The 17,745-nt window shown below is 45.1% G+C and overlaps 1 long non-coding RNA gene across 1 annotated transcript; it reads right to left on the bottom strand.

The window, feature by feature from the left end:
- Positions 1-1,092: 1,092 nt before the first annotated feature.
- Positions 1,093-16,064, bottom strand: LOC129551259 (uncharacterized). Its single transcript, XR_008685034.2, has 3 exons — positions 16,034-16,064; positions 4,851-4,918; positions 1,093-3,781 (listed from the first exon to the last, which is right to left on the bottom strand). It is a non-coding gene; the product is annotated as an uncharacterized LOC129551259 (long non-coding RNA).
- Positions 16,065-17,745: the final 1,681 nt, after the last annotated feature.

The raw sequence follows: 17,745 nt of genomic DNA on the forward strand, positions 1-17,745 counted from the left end.
TGATGACACAGTGGAAATGTCATACCATGCCAGCTTGACTCCCTTCCTCTCATGTTGCTTGTAAATGAAACACACGCACACACACACAAATATTTCTTGCCTGAAAGATCCCATGGACAGAGGAGCTTGGAGGGCTACAGTCCATAGGGTCACGAAAGTCAGATACAACTGAAGCAACTTAGCACGCAATCTTATTTAAGCACAAATATTTGGGCATTTTCTGTTTTTGTAGTTGAAACTAATGCTACTTACTCCATAAGCCTTCTAGCACTATCTGATGTTTTAAAATTGTGTGTGTTTGACTAAAAAATAAATTTTAATTTAAAAATAAGCTTTTATACCAAAGTCTGGCAAAAACTGTTCAAGAAAAACATCATAGACCAATATCTCCCATGAACATAGGAATAAAAATTCTTGACAAAACTTTGGCAAATTGAATTTGTAATTTACAAATCAGCAATTTGTAAAAAGAATAATGTACTATGACCAGATGGGGTTTATCCCAGGAATGAAAGGTCAACTTAGCATTCAAAAATCAAAATCAATCAGTGTAATTGACCACAATAACAGAATAAAGGATTAAAAACCAAATCACCAGCTCAATAGATGCAGAAGAAGCATTTGAAAAAAATCCAGTAATCCTTCACAATAAAGTGCCCAGTAATCTAAGAATAGAAGTGAATTTCTTAAACTTGACAAAGGGAAATTCTAAAATGAAACTACAGCTAACAACTTTCATGGTGAAAGACTGAATGATTTCCCCAATGAGAGAGAAAAATGAGAAGATAACTGTTCTTAACCCCCGTATTAAATACTACACTGAAGCACTAGGCATAAAGCAAGAAAGTGAAATTTTCCTTTCCACAGTTTGGAAAGAAAAAGTAAAACTTTCTTTATTTGCAGATAACATAATTATCTACATAGAAAATTCCAAGCAACCTTAAAAATAAGAATACCTACACTATAATTAGAACTAGTAAGTAAATTTAGCAAGATGAAAATATACAAGATCAATACACAAAAACCAATAAGCCAGAACAAACCCCTGGAAAATTATAATCTTACAAATCCCACTGACGTTAACATCAGCAAGCATCAAATATTTAGGGATAAATTTAATGAAAGATGTGTAAGATGTCTACAGTGAATTTTTACAATAGATTATATGAGCTGAGAGACATTTAAAATACTTATTAATAAATAAAAGCCTAGATAGATACATCACCTGCATGGATTGGAAGATTCAAGATTATCAAGATGTCAATTTTTCTTCTTCTTCCCGAATTGATCTATAAATTTAATGCAACCCTATTTTGAAAACAACTGTGGTTTCCACACACTGACAAGGTAATTCTAAATGTATATGAAAATTTAAAAATAATACAGTGAAACTAAATTTGAATAAAAGAAGATCTGTGCTATAACAGAGACACTTACAGGTTCTACAACAGCACAGAGGAGGGAAGAGCAGTTCTGATTATTCCCGCTCTGACAAGGCAACTCAGGGATGCCTTCCAAAGGAGGCACTGTTCGAACTGTGAGTTGAAAGATGGCTGAGGGCTTACCAGGTGGAGACATTCATGAAGGCCATCGACTTACTTAGGCTTTGTTGATCAAAAAGAACGAAAACTGTCCATGTGGAACTGTCTAGGAAAAGTCTCATGAAAATATTTGCTGAGACCCCAGATTCTGGACTTACAGGGCAGTTCTGCATCTGAGGTTCCTTTCCTGACCTTAGCAGGCAGAATCCCTAAATATTTAATGTAGTCTTCTGCCTATATCTTTTCTTGCCTTCTCCTACCATCTACTTCATTCTCTGTACTTTCAGATATGAGACTAGAAGGATAGGTTAGAAGCAGATGTTGAAAGACCCTGTTTGGACCCACAGGTTCATTCATATCTTTGTAGCCTCTGAAGACTTTTAAGCAGGAGAAAGAAATGATCGGAGAGATGTAGGGAGGCTAGAGACAGGCAGACCAGAGGAAAGTAATGTAAAGGTCAAAACCAACGGAACTCGATGAATGTGGGGACTGAGTAGTAGCAAAATATATTCTACCATGGTCAACAATTTTATATCCCTTTAGGGGACAGGGACAAAGAGGGTTAAATCATCTACATTTTGAAAAAACTTTCCAGTTGATCTTGACTGGGAACTACTGGTCCAAAGCGACGCCCATGGTGATACAGAAACATCCATGGTGATAGAAATGGATGGAAGACAGGGAGACCAACTGGACTCGGTGGAAGGAGTCCACTTAACTGTGCAGTCTCCAGCTCAGGAAGCTGAGTGGATGATGGTTTCACTTTCCAGGACTTGGGAAATGAGCAGCAGAGTATGTTTACATATGAGAGTGGAGAATGAGAGAATCTGAGAGAAGAATTACACCCACAGGGAGCTTAGGAACTCAGTCCCACTGTGTCCAGCAGGCAGAGAGCTGGAGATGGACTGACTCCTTTTAATTTTTCCTTCATGGGGCAGACCTTGCTGGCAAGAAACATGTTCTCTGGGCATTAGTTAGTCAGACAGACGCTGAGTCTTAAGGCTCTGAGCAAGTAAGTAACAAAGCAGTTTTCTCCAAGGTTTTGGTGATGGTGATGTTCCTTAGCACGGTGTTGTTTGTTGCTAACCAACTGGTCCTTGGTTTATTTTGTTTTTAAAAATCATGGGCCATTGGTGATTTTTTTTTAATATTTATTTTTTGACTGTGCTGCATCTTCACTGCTTTTCGAGGACTTCCTCTAGTTGCCATAAGCAGGGTGGGGGCCACTCTTCATTTGCAGTGCGTGGGCTTCCCATTTCTTTTTGCAGAGCACAGGCTCTAGGTGTGTGGGCTTCAGTAGTTGCAGTGTGAGGGGCTCAATAGTTGCGGCTCAAGGGCTCTAGAGCTCAGGCTCAGTAATTGCAGCACTTGAGCTTAGTTGCTCTGCGGTATGTGGAATCTTCCACGACCAGGGATTGAACCTGTGTCCCCTGCATTGGCCCACGGATTCTTATCCAGTGTGCCATCAGGAAAGTCCTGGCCCTTGGTCTAGAATGCTGGACCAAGTTTGATCAACATAGCAATCAGGTACCAAGATTCTACTCTATGGAAGAGCAGGATTAAGGGTACCGTAAGATGTTGAGGCACCCGAGGGATACAGACAATGGATACAGACACATCTAGGCCTGAACAGGCAGAAGGAAAGGATGGAACCCAGTGGAGGAGGGGGCTGTTGCTCCAGGGGTAGCTGTTGTCACAGAGGAACATGACACGGTCAGATCTGAGGTTCCAGATCAGGGAGGGACAGGCAAGAAACAGCCCAGCCCGCCCGGTCCGCCTTCCCGGCTCCAGTCTCCTACCGGTGCTTCCCATTGGCTGATGTAAGTTAGAAACCAGCCAGCAGGGCAGAAGGGCTGGAAGACGGAGGGGTCAGCTTCCTGGACACAGAGTGAAGCAGAGAAGGGGGAAAACGGCTCAGGGCGGCAAACGAGACAACAGCAGCACGACCACATCCTCCGACACGGCCTGTGCAGGGCAGTGCAGCTCAGTCGTCGCGTCCGACTCTCCGCGACCCTGTGAACCACAGCACGCCAGGCCTCCCTGTCCACCACCAACTCCCGGAGCTCACTCAGACTCATGTCCACAGAGTCGGTGATGCCATCCAGCCACCTCACTCTCTGTCGTCCCCTTCTCCTCCCGCCCCCAATCCCTCCAGGCATCAGAGTCTTTTCCAGTGAGTCAACTCGTCACATGAGGTGGCCAAAGTATTGGAGTTTCAGCTTTAGCAGCGTGAGTCAATTCTGTGAATGGCAGAAAAATGACACCCGAAATACGGTGATAGGATTCCCGACAGTCCTGGCCCTGCCGCCCACCACGCATCCCTAGCGGCACGTGGCTGGCCTCTGGGGCTTCAACTGCTTCAGCTGTCAAATGAGTAAGCTGGACCACGTGACCCTCAAAGCCCTCCAACACAGGGCCTCTTGATGAGGCTGTGAGTCGCCTGGCTCCGTCACCAGCACAGACTGGACTCTGCCCCACGGTCCCTGCCTCCCCGGCTCCACCCATTGCAGATACAACGCCTGGCCCCCCTGCAAAGGGCAGCCCAGGGGATCCTGGGGCCAGCTGGCCTCTGGGACTGCACTTGGCGCTCCTCTCTTCCAGTGAAACCCTGGGACGTGCAGAGTCGACCGGGGACTTTCTTTCACTGTGAGGAGGCACATTCAAAAAGAAAGCATAGTATTCATCCCCAGAGAGCAGCAGCTCCCCAGGCCTGTGCTGCAGCAGCTCCCGGCCTGGTGCCCCCCGCTCAGTTCCTGATAACTAAAGGTGAAACTTGAACAGCAAAAGGGAAGTCTCCCGTCTCCTGCTGGGTATCAAATCCTGTTTCTAGATAGTTTCAGTTCTTAAAGACACAGGATTCCATATTTTCTCACCAATAAGCTGGAAGGCAAAGAAACTTTGGTGACCACCAACCGCACTGCCTGGCCCTGGGGTGAGATGCAAGTACACCTCAAAGCCTTTCTGAAATCCTGGTTTGAAAGTGTGGTCCAGAGATTTCTGAAATGCATCATCATCTTTCTCCTTATTAATGCAAAGAATTAGACTGGCTAAGGGCACAGATTTGTTCAGTCTGCTCTGGGGCCCCGGAGTGCCTCTTGGGCGGCTTTCTCTCTCCTAGCTTTCTGCAGGCTGAGATGACTCAGACCAGGGCAGGCCATCGTCTCCTTGTGGAGGTGTGAAGGTGGTGCACTCCGGCTTCAGGGTCACGCCAAGAGTGGCCACAGGGAGAAGCCTGCTCCTTTGTTGTGCCCTCGAAGGTCTAGACAGCTGGAGAACAGCTTGCGGTGAAACGTGTTGGCTTGTACTCACCTTCAAAGCATTTGTTTGCAATGACAGGTTCAACCCTGTGTTCTTAGTTTCCTGGACTCTGTAGCTCACTAAAGAGGATAGAGGAGGAAAAAAAAGAACACAAAGAGGAAAATATGAATAGGAAAAATTGAAACAGGTGTAAGGGTTTGTTTTTTTGTATTTGGGTATAGCCGATTAACAAACAATGCTGTGATAGTTTCAGGTGAATGGCGAAGGCACTCAGCCATACATACACAGGTGTAAGGGTTTTTAAGCACAAAGGTATTTCAATACAAAATAAAATTTAAAAGGCAATGTGTCTGCTGAAAATGAAGGAAGGGAAGTATTTCCACAGAGATTCCGTTCATACACGAGAAGATTTCTCACGGAAGTCGGGCACCAAAATGGGTGGTTAGAAGGTGCTGCGGAATCTCTCACATCAGGATCCATTCATTTGCATATTCGACTATTTAAATGAGCTGTGACAAAGCACAGGGTGTATGCTGTGACTCAGTGTACCGTCAAGGGAAGCGCAGAATAAGAGCATTCAATCCAGTGCACTGGGGATCCAGAAGGCTTCCAGGAAAAATGGCCTTTATCCTGTCATGGAAAGGATGCTTTGGAACTGGAAGAATCAAAATGAGGAGGAGGAACAGCAAAATATGAGGACCTGATTCAGGGTAATGCAGCCCAAGACAGCAGAACCGGAGAAAGGGCCCCAGAGACTCTGCTCCTTGGAGGTGACACTAGCGGCAATATACTGTCTCTGGCCACACGGTGGTCACCTCCACACCAACAATACTAGGATCATTTGAACCTGCTTAAAAATAATTAAAAATATCATAGCTCTTTCTCGAATATAAAAGGAACATGTATTAAAATTTTTAGGCACATTTAATATAAATAATTAAAGATTAAATTAGATCATAAAGAATAATGATTATTAATCAACAGGGGAGCTGAGCAGTTATAACTAGTTCAGAAGAGAATGCAAAGGCTGGTCATATTTATGGATTTGGAATATTGAAATGATTATGAAAATTCAGGCAAACTGGTTTTTGGAGGGAGAGGACGAGAGGAAAATGATCATCTTTTGGTATAATTTCCATGTCTGTAGGTAAGAATTACTTTGCATTGCTTATGCTAAGTATGCTAAGTCACTTCAGTCGTGTCCGACTCTGTGCGACCCCATAAACAGCAGCCTACCAGTCTCCCCCATCCCTAGGATTCTCCAGGCAAGAACACTGGAGTGGGTTGCCATTTCCTTCTCCAATGCGTGAAAGTGAAGTCGCTCAGTCATGTCTGACTCGTAGCGACCCCATGGACTGCAGCCTACCAGGCTCCACCGTCCATGGGATTTTCTAGGCAAGAGTACTGGAGTGGCTTGCCATTGCCTTCTCCGTTGCATTGCTTAGTTAGCTACAATTTACAGAATTGTAAACTAGTTCAAAGACACTGAAAGACCCTAATTAGGTAACCTGAAGGGTGTTTTCTGGACAACTTGAAGGGACACCTCATTTTACTGCTCTTTGCTTTACTAGGTTTTGCAGATACTGTGTTTTTTACAAATTGAAGGGTTGTGGCAACCTTGCATCGGGCAAGTCTATAGGTGCCATTTTTCCAAACAAATTTGTTCACTCCATATCTCTGTGTCACATTTTGGTAGTAATTCTTGCAATATTTCAAAATTTCATTGTTATTATGTTTGTTATGGTGATCTGTGATTAGCGATCTTTGGTGTTACTATTGCAATTGTTTTGGCTCTCCATGAACTGTGCCCGTATAAAACAGCAAACTTCATCAGTAAATGTTTTATGTGTCCTGCTTCTCCACTGACAGGCCTTTCTCCCATCTCTGCCCCTTTCCTCATGCCTCCCCTATTCAACAATAATATTGAAATTAGGCCAATTAGTAACCTTACAATGGCCTCTAAGTGCTCAAGTGAAAGGAAGAATTACACATCTCTCACTTTAAATCAAAAGCTAGAAATGATTAAGCTTAGTGAGGACAGCATGTCAAAAGCCAGGATGGGCCAAAGCTAGACAATAAACAGTTAACCAATTTGCGGATGCAAAGGAAAAAGTTCACAAAGGAAATTAAAAGTGCTACTTCAGTGAATACACAAATTGACAAGAAAGCAAAGCAGCTTTATGCGGATATGGAGAAAGCTTTAGTGGTCTGGATAGAGGATCAAATCAGCTACAACATTTCCTTTCAGTTCCTTTCGTGTCCGACTCTTTGCGACCCCATGAATTGCAGTACGCCAGGCCTCCCTGTCCATCACCAACTTCCGGAATTCACTCAAACTCATGTCCATCGAGTCGGTGATGCCATCCAGCCATCTCATTCTCTGTCGTCCCCGTCTCCTCCTGCCCCCAATCCCTCCCAGCATCAGAGTCTTTTCCAATGAGTCAACTCTTCGCATGAGGTGGTCAAAGTATTGGAGTTTCAGCTTTAGCATCAGTCCTTCCAATGAATACCCAGGACTGATCTCCCCTAGGATGGACTGATTGGATCTCCTTGCAGTCCAAGAGACTCTCAAGAGTCTTTTCTAACACCACAGTTCAAAAGCATCAATTCTTCGGCGATCAGCTTTCTTCACAGTCCAACTCTCACATCCATACATGACCACTGGAAAAATCATAGCCTTGACTAGATGGACCTTGGTTAGCAAAGTAATGTCTCTGCTTTTTAATATGCTATCTAGGTTGGTCATAACTTTCCTTCCAAGGAGTAAGCGTCTTTTAATTTCATGGCTACAATCAGCATCTGCAGTGATTTTGGAGCCCCCAAAAATAAAGTCTGACTATTTCCACTGTTTCCCCTCTTTCCCCATCTATTTCCCATGAAGTGATAGGACCAACATTTCCTTTAGCCAAAGACTAATCCAGAACAAAGCCTTAACTCTCTCCAATTCTATGAAGGTGGAGAGAGGTAAAGAGGCTGCAGAAGGTTGGAAGCTAGTAGAAGCTGGTTCATGAGGTTTCAGAAAATAAGTTGTCTCCATGATATAAAAGTGTGAAATGAAGCAGCAATTGCTGATGTAGAAGCTGCAGCCAGTTATCCAGAAGTTTAGCTTAGGTAATTAATGAAAGTGGCTACTCACTAAACAACAGATTTTCAATGTAGATGAAACAGCCTTCTATTGGAAGAAGATGTCATCAAGGAATTTCATAGCTGGAGAGAAGTCAATATCTCGCTTCAAAACTTTAAAGCACAAGCTGCCTCTCTTTTAGGGGCTGATGCAACTGGTGACTTGACATTGAAGCCAATGTTCATTTACCATTCTGAAAGCCCTAGAGCTTTTAAGAATTATGCTAAAACTACTCTGCCTGTACTCTATAAATGGAACAACAAAGCCTAGATGACAGTGTATCTATTTACAATATGGTTTAGTGAATATTTTAAGCCTACTGTTGAGACCTACTGCTCAGAACAAAAGACTTTCAGAATTTAACTGCTCATTGACAATGCACCTGGTCACACAAGAGCTCTGATGGAGATGTATGAGATTAATGTTGTTTTCATGCCTGTTAACTTCAAGTCTTATCAGTAAGTAAGAAACACATTTCATGAGGCTGTAGATTCCATAAATAGTGATTCCTCTGATGGATCTGGGCAAAGTAAATTGAAAAACTTCTGGAAAGGGTTCCCCTTTCTAGATGCCATTAATATTCATGATTCATAGAAAGAGGTAAACATTAACAGGAGTTTGGAAGGGGTTGATTCCAGTCCTCATGGATGACTTTGAGCAGTTCAAGACTTCACCGGAAGAAGTAATTGCAGATGTGGTAGAAACAGCAAGAGAACTAGAATTAAAAGAGGAGCTTGAAGATGTGACTGAATCACTGCAATCTTATGATAAAACTTTAACAGATGAGGAGTTGCTTCTTCAGAAAAAAAAAAAAAATGGGTTCTTAAGATAGAATCTACTCGTGGTGAAGATGGTGTGAAGATTGCTAACATGATAACATAGGATTTATAATATTATATAAACTTAGCTGCTAAAGCAGTGATGAAACTGGTCAGGACCTTGCGGTGGGGTCTTCCCAGAGACAGACCCCACCCTTTCCTTGGGTCCCCTACCTATGGTAGACCTTCCCTGAGTTCCAAAGAACAAATTTAATCAGAGAAGTGAGAAAATACCAAAACAGGAAAGCAGTCAAACAAGACAAAAGAATAGTAGTTTAGCCATAAAACAAAGGGAAGGAACTTTAGTTCCTCCTCAAGGTTTACAGATCCTGTCCTGAGCCATACCCTTGAGTTGTTTTGCAGATCCTAAAACCTCCACCAAGTGGAAAAAGTTAACTGTATGCGGACCATCAGAATGTAGACCCCAGGCCACTTAGAACCAGAAGGCTGATAATTGAGATTCCAGAAACATCACCCTGTTCCCTCACCACCAAACCAATCGGAAGAGTGTACACAGATGGTCATGTACCCTGTCCGTCTCCATCATCTTGCCTTTAAAAACCCTTCCCTGTAAACCATTGAGGAGTTTAGTCTGTTGAGTATGATCTGCCCATCCTTCTTGCCTGGCCCTGCAATAAGCTCTGAACTTTCCTTCACCACAATCCAGTGTCAGTAGATTGACCTAACTGCATATAGAGTGAGCACCCCCAAGTTTGCTTCAGTAATAGTGGCAAGGATTAACTCCAATTTTGAAAGAAGTTCCACTGGGGGTAAAAATGCTACTGAAAAGCATTCTATGCCACAAAGAAATTGCCTGTGAGAGGAAGAGTCAATTGATTAGGCAAACTTCCTTGCTCTCTTATTTTAAGAAACCACCACAGCCAACTTCAGCAACTGTCACTCTGATCAGATCAGTCACCAGCCATCATCATCCACCAGTAGCAAAACACTCCACTGGCAAAAAGATGATGACTCATTGAAGGCTCAGATGATAACACTTTTTAGTAGTAAACTATTTTTTAATTGAGGTATGTACATTGGGTTTTAGATGTAATACTGCTGCATACTTTATTAATAGACTATAGTATAGTTACAGTAAACATAACTTTCATATGTGCTGGGAAACCAAATAATTCATGTGACTTGCATCATTGCTATAATCTTTTTAAGGCAGGGGTCTGGAACTGAACCCAGACAAGTTCCCAGGGATGCCTGTGTTCTTTCCCCCTGTGAAGTAAAGTGAAGTCATTCAGTTGTGTTGGACTCTTTGTGACCCCATGGATTGTAGCCCGCCAGGCTCCTCTGTCAATGGGATTTTCCAGGCCGGAATACTCGAGTGGGTTGCCACGCCCTCCTCCAGGGGATCTTTCCAACCCAGGGATCGAACCCAGGTCTCCTGCATTTCAACCGGATTCTTTACAAGCTGAGCCACAAGGAAAGCATCCTGTTAAATTTCTTTTTTTGTTTTTCCCTTTCTCTCTAGTTGAGGGTTATTGGTGATTTATGTATCCCACTTCTCTGTGCATAGGTGACAAGTTAAGTAATGCTAAATAAATGTTAAAGGCCTAAATAGTAAGGATTGCAGGACAAATAAAATACAATTGTATTTCAGTTTTTAAATAAAATTGAAGGTGACACTTGAGATTTGTTCTCTGCGTGTAGTTCTGCCCCCTCCCACATTCTCATCAACCAGCTTACTGTCCCTTTCAACAGTACTGTTAGCAGGCCTTTACAAAACAACTTCACTGTGGTTTATGGGAATCCCTAATTTACAACAGGCAGGCTGACCCAGATGATAAATTACAGGAACAAGAAAAGTAGCTTAGGTCCACACTCTTAAATGAGGAAATAACAATGAGAAATTCACATCACAAAGAGAGTAAGAGTAAGTTTTTTGGGGGGGAACTGGAATGAGGGTGAGGCCCTAATTGGGGTGAAGACTAGGAAAATCCATCCATCATTCATCCTCCATCCATTCTTCAAACAGGACTTTTTACTGCTAAGCAAATGTGCTGGTTACCATGTTAGGCAACTAGGGATATACGAATAAATAAAACACAATTCTTGTCCTGTAGTTGCTTACATTTTAAAGAGAGGTATTCCCTGTTCCAACAAGATGGAGAAAATCATTACATTTCCTCCAACTGACATGGGTCTGGAGGTAAGATTTCAGAACTCTATGCCAAGGTGGCCTCTAAGGTATTTAGGGGTTTGGGGGGATCCTTTCCTTGCTGGTCCTGCTCCCCACCCCCAACCCTGCCACACACACAGTGGGTACTTGACGGCTAACTGTTTGAACAATAGTTAATTCGTGCATGCTAAGTCACTTCAGTTGTGTCGACTCTTTGCCACCATCTGGACTGTAGCCCCGCAGGCTCTTCTGTCCATGCAGATTCTCCAGGCAAGGATACTGGAGTGGGTTACCATGCCCTCTTTCTGGGGATCTTCCCGACCCAGGGATCAAAACTATCTCCTGCGACTCCTGCATTGCAGGCAGATTCTTTACTGCTGAGCCACCAGGGAAGACTAAATTCATAATAGTAACTGCTGCTGCTGCTAAGTCACTTCAGTCGTGTCCGACTCTGTGTGACCCCATAGACAGAAGCCCACCAGGCTCCCCTGTCCCTGGGATTCTCCAGGCAAGAACACTGGAGTGGGTTGCCATTTCCTTCTCCAATGTGTGAAAGTGAAAAGTGAAAGTGATAGTAACTAGTTACTAATAATTCATTATTTTATTATTTTACAATAAAGTTTTATTGTTACTTCATAAATAAATGTATTGATAGACTATAATAATGAATTAATTCATTTTATTAATAAATGTATTTGTTCACTGCAATAATTAAGATGAATTAAAATAAGTAATTAATTACTAATAAAGTTTCATAATGATTAATACTTTGCAAATGTGCTGCAACCACTCAAGAACTGCTGTGGGGAATATTTGCCGGTTCTTTCCACCCTTTGGCCTCAGGATGCTGGCCACCACTGTTGGTTCTTGAACTCTCTTACTTTCTCAATTTCAAAAAGTCCTGCCTGGCAAACTGAGGGTTTGTCAGTTTGTCCCTTCTGTGGGTTTGTGACATTTTGAAAGGTACTTTCTGGCCTTGCTGCCAGCCTAGAGGAAAGATTGCAAAGAAGCTTGGTGAACTCGGGATGCTCGGGAAACCATCTGGCTTTCCAGACCCCAGCGCTGTCCAAGGAGTTTTTCTCTGGGCTGTGGAACCACATGGGGTGGATGCTGAACAGAGTGCCACCCAGTACAAGGTGACTTGAACTCAAACCAGTTCAAGAAGACCCTAGATTAATGCATAAGTAGATAAGCGTCTGGGCTTCCCAAGTGAAGCAGTGGTAAAGAATTTTCCTGCCAACGCAGGAGATGTAGGAGACGTGGGCTCGATCCCTGGGTTCAGAAGATCCCCTGGAGAAGGGAATGGCCACCCACTCCAGTATTCTCACCTGGAGAATTCCATGAACAGAAGAGCCTGGCAGGCTACATATAGTCCATGAGGTCACAAAGAGCTGGACACGACCGAGCAACTAAGCAAGCACAGAGGTAAGCAGCAGGGTTATTAAGGGAAGTCAGGGAAGTTCCAGGTACACCTCAGGCCTTCCAGGACAGGGTCATAGAAAGCAAACCCTGGACTCTCCCTTGCGCTTTCCCTTGAGGTCGTGGTTGGAATCCTGAGCTAGTGGCCTTTGGTCTGATCTGCAGTGACATTTCTGATCTTCTTAAGAACATCATACCAGAAAAGGTCATGCTAGAACACCCAGAAGAGCAGGTGAGCTGTCTCCAGGGACCGAATCTGCCCTGAACACAGCCCCAGACTGGGGCTCAAACTCGAGCACGCCACACCAAGGGTACCTACACCTGCTCACTGCAGACTTTCAGTGTGCGTCACGTTGACGGTGATGATGTCCGTGGCGACAGCAGTAACCACACGGATCTCCTTTGCCCCTGATATTTGGGGAGGAACAGTTTCATCAAGGTGGTCAGTTTCTAAATGGGCCATCCAGGAAATTTCCCTTGCCTCCAAGTAGAGCGAGGTTTCTGGAAGCTGGCCTTGACCAGTTCCACTCTCACGCCTCAAGACGTGTGGCACTGTTAGGGGCCTTCCAACAGCAGGTCCTCCTGGGGCTTTCAGCATAATTTCCCCAGGAACAGGGATGGTTTAGGTTCAGAGCCCAAGGACTCCCATCGCCCTCCCCCCTTCTTCCATCCTTCTATCCTTCTCCCCTTCCTCCTCTCCATTCTTCCTTCTTTATGCTGCCCTGGCTTTTGGAGAAAAGTCTTCCCACTGTGGCTCGGGTGACTCTGCCAGATTTCCTTCACATCCAGGAGGGAAGACGAGTCAGTGAGTTCCGGGGCTGTCCCTTTTCCTCCAGCTCCTGCTAGAGCAGAACCCACAGCGCTGGGGAGTACACCCAGACTGTGGGAACCCTAGCATTGATGGGAAAGAAGAGAGGGGCTTTTGGGTCTCTCACTTTCCTGTCCGTTAAGAGTCATCATTCTCAGCCGAGGTTTGAGGCCCAAAGTGGGGCCTGATTCAGTGATGGAAACCCCAGGTTTCAAGGCTGCGGTGGTGCAATACGGGGCAAGATTGCGGACAGGAAGTGGTGTGGCCGCATGGGTGAGAAGGAAGGACTTCCTCCCTGGCTGACACTTTCTATTCTGAAGGCGCCTTTCTCAGCCTGCTTCCCTTCCTTCCAGCCCGACAAAGAGCCACTCGCAGATTTAATTCACACGTGGGGCCCAGTGTCTGGCACACTGCTGCAGGGTGAACATAACCAATCAAATCCAGGCTCCAGAACAGGTCTACCTCCCCTGTCCCTCTTGGAGTAATTTATACAGATTTTCTACCTTTTCAGAGTAGGAGGTGGAGTGCTGAGACAGCCCCTAATGTTACTGGGATCTTGGCAGAGACGATCTTAGCAACCAGGTTGATGACTCTTTGGTTCTCAGAACGCTCGTCACATCTCCAGTTATCTTGGAGGGGACTTGGCCCCATCACCATTGACTCACTACCCTGGGCTACCCTAGTTTTGGTTCCCTAACTCCAAATTGACTGTTGACGTCAAACGTGGGGGGCCTAACTCTCCCTAAATGTGAGCTCAAACTCAGTGAGCACCCAGCTTAGGGAGGAAGCCCCAGAGTTCATCAGATAATCTGAATAAAGTTCTTAATAAGCAGATAAGGCAGCTGGCACATTGGAGCCAAGTGACTGGATCAGGGTAGTGGGGTATTCAGGAGACATAACCAAAGGGCTTGGAGAAGGAAACGGCAGCCCACTCCAGTGTTCTTGCCTGGAGAATCCCAGCGACGGCGGAGCCTGGTTGGCTGCCATCTATGGGGTCGCACAGAGTCGGACACGACTGAGGCGACTTGGCAGCAGTAGCAGCAGCAACCAAAGGACTTGGAGGAATCAAATATGATGTATAGGTTTCTGACCAGGTGAATGCTGGAGCCTTTAATAGACAGGTAGGTAAACACAGAGTGAGAAGCGTATTTGAAGAGAAGACGATGAGGCCAGGAGTCCAGCTTTGAACACGCTGAGGGGGAAACGCTTGTGAGAGGTCCTCTCAGAGACACGACAGGCAGCTGAGCACACAGGTCTGTCCAGCTTTGAACACGCTGAGGGGGAAACGCTTGTGAGAGGTCCTCTCAGAGACACGACAGGCAGCTGAGCACACAGGTCTGTCCTCCAGAGAGGCAGCTGGGCTGCGGGTACCGATGTGGGAGTTGTCAGTATAGGGACACATGGTGATCGAGGCTCCGAGAAGAGGAGACCCGTTTATACTGACAAGCAGCACAGAAGCTGGTGTCGCAGGCCATTAGGAAGTAAAGGAAGATAAAGCCTGGGACAAGCCCAATAGATTTGGCACAAAAGGAGCCTTCTGGGGCCCTTTAAGGGGGCAGTTTCAGCGCGGTTTGGGGAGCAAAAGCTGGGTCTTCTTATGGCAGAGACTGCAGATATTCACCTAAGCCTATTCCTCCAGCTCCCAAGAACGTGGCTGAATTTCATTTCCCAATCTCCTTTGCGGCTGAGTGAGGCCTGAGATCTGGCCCGTGGACTGTGGGTGGGAAAGGATGCCTTCTCACGTCCAGGATACAGCCCTTCCCCACTGTCCACCCTGGACCCTTCCTCCGAGGCTCCCAGTCAGGGGAGAGGACCTGGGGGACCCCAAAGCCTCGGGGGCACAGGGCATTTACATGGAAGGAGAATGGGCCTTGGGTTGTTACATGGAGCCAGGCTCCTCTGTCCGTGGGATTCTCCAGGCAAGAATACTGGAGTGGATTGCCATGCCCTCCTCCAGGGGATCTTCCTGACTCAGGGGTCAAACCCGCATCCCTTACGGCTAACCTGCATGGCAGGCGGGTTCTGAGAAGCCAGCAGGCGCAGGCCCTGTTACCTAACAGCGGACTTCTAGTACCTCTGACCAGGAAAATCTTGCCTCCATCAGCCTGTGTGACTCAGAAGATACAAGCCAGACTCCAGCAAGCAGGAGAAGAAAAAGAGGCTTGTGGGGAGCAACCAAATGGGATCCTGGTATGAAAGCAGCTATTTCTTCACCCCTGGAAGGGTTGCTTTCTATTTCTTTTCTTTTTTAACCAACTGCATTTACAGTTGGTTACATTTACACTTTCTTTTCTGTCCCTATTTCTTGTTCCCTTTATGTGGGCTGGCTCCACCTTCTACAGCTCCTTTGTTCCAGGAATAAAAAAGAGAATTGGGAGGGGATGGGACTTGCTCTCCCATTTTTCTTTACTCACTGGGGCCGCCTTTAAGTTGGCTTGCTTCTGATTTTTCTGAAAGAGTAGAGTTGACTGGGACCTTGGAAAGGAAATAGCCTCTCCTCTCCTCATCTACTCTATTATTTGTTTAAATAGGAGAAGTGCTGCACTCAATGTGTCAGCAAATTTGGAAAACTCAGCAGTGGTCACAGGACTGGAAAAGGTCAACTTTCATTCCAATCCCAAAGACGGGCAATGCCAAAGAATGTTCAAGCTACCATACAATTGCACTCATTTCACATACTAGCAAGATTATGCTCAAAATCCTTCAAGCTAGGCTTCAGTAGTAGGTGAACTAACTTCCAGATGTGCAAGCTGGATTTAGAAAAGGCAAAGGAAACAGAGATCATATAGCCAACATCCTTTGGATCATACAAAAAGCAAGGAATTCCAGAAAAATATCTACTTCTGCTTCATTGATTAAGCTAAAGCCTTTGACTGTGTGGATCACAAGAAATGTTGAAAATTCTTACAGAGATGGGAATACAAGACCACTTACCAGTCTCCTAAGAAACCTGTGTGCAGCGGCTGTGCTTTGCTGGAGCAACTGTGAAGAGATATACCACGACCAAGGTAAGTGAAACCCAAATAAGACGGTAGGTATTGACAGGGGGCATCAGAGGGCAGACACACTGAAATCATAATCACAGAAAACTTGTTGATCTGATCACATGGACGACAGCCGAACGTGGTCCACTGGAGAAGGGAATGGCAAACCACTTCAGTATACTTGCCTTGAGAACCCCATGAACAGTATCAAAAGGCAAAATGATAGGATACTGAATGAGGAATTCCCCAGGTCGGTAGGTGCCCAGTATGCTACTGGAGCTCAGTGGAGAAATAACTCCAGAAGGAATGAAGGGATGGAGCCAAAGCAAAACCAGTTGTGGAAGAGTTGACTCACTGGAAAAGACTCTGATGTTGGGAGGGATTGGGGGCGGGAGGAGACGGGGACGACAGAGAGTGAGATGGCTGGATGGCATCACTGACTCGATGGACATGAGTTTGAGTGAACTCCGGGAGTTGGTGATGGACAGGGAGGCCTGGCGTGCTGTGATTCATGGGGTCGCAAAGAGTCGGACATAACTGAGCGACTGAACTGAACTGAACTGAAGAAACCTGTATGCTGGTCAAGAAGCAACAGTTAGAACCAGACACAGAAGAACAGACTAATTCAAAACTGGGAAAGGAGTACATCAAGGCTGTATATTGTCACTTTGCTTATTTAACTTACATGCAGAGTACATCACGAGAAATACCAGGCTGGATGAATCACAAGCTAGAATTAAGATTGCTGGGAGAAATACCAACAACCTTAATATGCAGATGACACCACTCTAATGGTAGAAAGTGAAGAGGAACTAAGAGCCTCTTGATGAGAGTGAAAAAGCTGGCTTAAAACTCAACATTCAAAAATCTAAGACCATGGCATCTGGTCCCATAATAGAAGAGGGAAAAGTAGAAACAGTGACAGATTTTATCTTCTTGGGCTCCAAAATCACTGTGAACGGTGACTGCAGCCATGAAATTAAAAGATACTTGCTCCTTGGAAGGAAAGCTATGACAAACCTAGTCAGCATATTAAAAAGCAGAGACATCACTGCCCACAAAGGTCCGTATAGACCAAGCTATGGGTTTTCTAGAAGTCATGTACAGATGTGACAGTTGGTCCATAAAGAAGGCTGAGCGCCAAAGAATTGATGCTTTATTAAATTGTGGTGCTGGAGAAGACTCGAGAGTTCTCTGGACAGCAAAGAGATCAAACCAGTCAATACTACAGGAAATCAACCCTGAATAGTCATTGGAAGGACTGATACTGAAGCTGAAGCTCCAATACTTTGGTCACCTGATGCAAAGAGTTGACTAAATGAAAAAAATCTTGATGCTGGGAAAGACTGAGGGCAGGAGAAGGGGGTGACAGGATGAGATGGTTGGATGGCATCACCAACTCAACAGACCTGAGTTTGAGCAAACTCCTGGAGACAATGAAAGACGGGAAGCCTAGGGCACTGCAGTCCATGGGGTCGCAAAGAGTAGGACATGACTTAGCAACTGAACAACTCTCCCATTCAATAGTGATTCAGACTTGTATAAAGGAAACTTGCTGCCTGATCATATGAGTACTAACGGAATGGGAGGTGACCAAGGACTGTACAGAGGAAACAGTGTACAGTGTACAGACCCAGGAGAAAATCAGCCTGGAATAGAAAA

The sequence above is a fragment of the Moschus berezovskii genome, chromosome 17, assembly GCF_049115385.1.
Source record: "Moschus berezovskii isolate FMDL1 chromosome 17, NW_MosBer_1.0, whole genome shotgun sequence".
Lineage (NCBI taxonomy): Eukaryota > Metazoa > Chordata > Mammalia > Artiodactyla > Moschidae > Moschus > Moschus berezovskii.